Below are 3,713 nucleotides of genomic sequence, written 5' to 3' on the forward strand. Positions count from 1 at the left end.
TCCGTTCATCTGGTGACGGACATTTATGTTATTTCCATGTCTTGGCTATTGCGAACAGTGCTGCAATGAACACTGGGGTACATGCATCTTTTTGAATTATAGTCTTGTCCAGACATATGCCCAGGAGGGGGATTGCAGGATCAATATAGCAGCTCTATTTTGGTTTTTTTCCTGAGGAACCTCCAAGTTGTCTTCCATAGTGGTTGCATCAATTTACATTCCCACCAACAAGATGAGTGTTCCCTTTTCTCCACGCCCTCTCCAGCGTTGATTTGTAGACTTTTTAATAGTGGCCATCCTGACCACTGTATGGTGATACCTCACTGTAGTTTGGGTCAGCATTTCTCTGAAAATTATCGACACTGAGTATCTCTTCCTAGGCCTGTTGGCCATATATACGTCATCTTTGGTTGGATACAACTTTGTGACTAAACAACAGCAACATTTAGGTCTTCTGCCCATTTGTAGATGGGGCTCTTTGTTTTCTTGTTATTGAGTTGTGTGAGCTGTTTGTATATTTTGGAAATTAAGCCCTGGTCACGGCATCATTTGCATATATTTTCTTCCAGTCCATAGGCTGTCTCTTCATTTTGTTTATGGTTTCCTTTGCTGTATAAAAACTTGTAAGTTTGATTAGGCCACATGTGTTTGTTTTTGCTTTTATTTCTATTGCCTTGCGAGACTAACCTAGGAAAACATTGGTATGGTTTATATGATAATGAACTTCTTAAATCTTTAAAAAGTCATCAAAGTGAAGTTGAAATGAAAGTCTTTTTTTTTTAAGCCCAATATTGCACTGGCTAAAGATTAAGCATGAAATATTTATATACAAACACATATATGTCTAATGTTATACTTATACACACATATATATTTATAATGTACTGATTATATATGTTATATGTACTGCCTTCCCTGGTGGCTCAGCTGATAAAGAACCTGTCTGCCAGTGCAGGAGATGCAAGAATTGAGGGTAGATTACTGGGTTGGGAAGACCCCCTGGAGGAGGAAATGGCTACCTACTCTAGTATTTCTGCCTGAAGGATTCCATGGACAGAGGAGCCTGGTGGGCTACAGTCCATGGGGTCACAGAGAGCTGGACATGACTGAGCAACTAACACTATACACGTACATGCAGCAGTGAAGTGGACTGTCTACGGTTTTAAAAGGCTGCCCTGGCTTTTTGTGGCTGCGTGTGGGCTTTCTCTAGCTGTGGCTGGCTGGGGCTACTTAGGTCTGGTGCACGGGCTTCTCACCGCGGCAGCTTCTGTTGCCACAGAGCAGGGGCTCTAGAGCGTGCAGGCTTCAGTAGCTGTGCCCTGGGCTCAACTCCAGCTCACAGGCTTTAGAGCACAGACTCAGTAGCTGCGGTGCACAGGCCTAGTTGCTCTAAGCCATGTGGAACCTCCCCGGAGTAGGGACTGAACCTGTGTCCCTCGCATTGAGAGGTGGATTCTTAACCACTGGACCACCAGAACGTCCCTAAATTTCATTTTGTTGACAATATAAACCTCTTCCTCAACGTCAAAGTGACATCAACAAACACTGGCTGAAAGAATACGTGGCGAGCTTGGAAACACTCAAAAGAAGTTCCCGAAAATACAAGTTTTGAAAATAATATTGTTTTAAAAATGTAACACAATTTGGAAATTTTCTTAACATAAAAGTAACATGTACGTAAGGAATACTCTGGCTGTCCAGTGGTTAGGACTCCATGCTTTCACTACTGAGGGCCTGGGTTCAGTCCCTGGTCAGGGAACTAAGACCCGATAAGCTGTGTGGCACAGCCAAATAATAACGATGGGAATTTGTATATAATTTGAAAAGACAAGTGATGTTGCCATCAATATTTCCATCATTCACAAAATAAAAGTAGTAAGCAAAATCTGAAAGCTTGGCATACCTGATGCCTGAGGCTCTGACCAGCTGCTGCACAGCCCACCCATTGCCTAGGTTGCTCCTGGTGCCCTTCGGATGGGGCCTGGCAGTGCTGCCTCAATCACAGACTCCCATCAACCCTCCACTGGGTACTGTAGTTCAGTCACTCAGTTGTGTCCAACTCTTTGCAACCCCATGGACTGCAGCATGCCAGGCTTCCCTGTCCATCCCAAACGCTCAGAGTTTACGCAAACTCATGTCCATTGAGTCAGTGATGCCATCCAACCACCTGATCCTCTGTCGTCCCCTTCTCCTCCCACCTTCAATGTTTCCCAGCATCAGGGTCTTTTCAAATGAGTCATTTCTTCGCATCAGGTGGCCAAAGTATTGGAGTTTCAGCTTTAGCATCAGTCCTTCCAGTGAATATTCAGGGCTAATTTCCTTTAGGATTGACTGGTTTGATCTCCTTGCAGTCCAAGGGACTCTCAAGAGTCTTCTCCAACACCACAGTTCAAAAGCATCAGTTCTTCGGCACTCAGCTTTCTTTATAGCCCACTCTCACATCCATGCATGACCCCTGGAAAAACCATAGCTTTGACTAGATGGACCTTTGTTGGCAAGATAATGTCTCTGCTTTTTAATATGCTGTTTAGGTTGGTCATAACTTTCCTTCCAAGGCATAAGTGTCTTTTAATTTCATGGCTGCAGTCACCATCTACAGTGATTTGAGAGCCCTCCCCGCCAAATAGTCTGCCACTGTTTCCACTGTTTCACCATCTATTTGCCATGAAGTGATGGGACCGGATGCTGAGATCTTAGTTTTCTGAATGTTGAGCTTTAAGCCAGCTTTTTCACTCTTTCACTTTCATCAAGAGGCTCTTTAGTTCTTCTTCGCTTTCTGCCATAAGGGTGGTGTCATCTGCATATCTGAGGTTATTGATATTTCTCCCCGCAATCTTGACTCCAGCTTGTGCTTCATCCAGCCCAGTGTTTCTCATGATGTACTGCCAAGTGGTGGGCATTCACCCACAGTTCCCACCTATCCTGGGCCGATTCTCTGAAGGTTCCACCCTGTGCTTCCCCACCAGGGTCGGCGTCTCCTTAGTCACACGGCTGCCTTTCCGCATGTCTCTGCTGGGGACTGTGCTCTCCCAGTGTCTTGCTTAGTTAGGACCATACGTGGTTTCACTGCAGGGACGGGAAAACTGTTGGGCCTAACCGGTCATCGCTCTAAGACATCAGTTCCTTGCCCTCTGTTACTTTCCCCTAAACCGTGACTGTTTTCACCCTGGCCCCAGCACCCAGCCATCCCCCACCGCACACGATGCTCAGCACAGCTGTTTGAGAGCGCTGCGAGCAAATAGGTACAGCTTCGCTTCCCTGGTGGCTCAGAGGTTAAAGCGTCTGCCTGGAATGCGGGAGACCCAGGTTCGATCCCTGGGTCGGGAAGATCCCCTGGAGAAGGAAATGGCAACCCACTCCAGTACTCTTGCCTGGAGAATCCCAGGGAGGGAGGAGCCTGGGAGGCTATAGTACATGGGGTCGCAAAGAGTCGGACACGACTGAGTGACTTCACTTTCACACGGTAGCAGAATACTGTCCTCGCGCCACCTGGTGGACATACTGTTTATTCGCCCATTACCCTGGTTATCAAGGTCTTTGTATTCCCTACAAGCTACACGGGTCACAGAATACGGTCCTCGCGCCGCCTGGTGGACATACTGTGCATTTGCCCATTATCCTGGTTATCAAGGTCCTGGTATTCCCTACAAGTTACACCAACAGGATTAATGAACAGCCTATGTTGTTTTCACTCTTCCAATAGCATCAACATA

The 3,713-nt window shown here is 46.3% G+C and overlaps 1 non-coding gene across 1 annotated transcript; it reads left to right on the forward strand.

Moving 5' to 3' along the window:
• On the forward strand, positions 3,256–3,327 carry TRNAS-GGA. The gene has a single exon. It is a non-coding gene; the product is annotated as a tRNA-Ser (tRNA).

This window comes from Capra hircus, chromosome 17 (assembly GCF_001704415.2).
Source record: "Capra hircus breed San Clemente chromosome 17, ASM170441v1, whole genome shotgun sequence".
NCBI lineage: Eukaryota > Metazoa > Chordata > Mammalia > Artiodactyla > Bovidae > Capra > Capra hircus.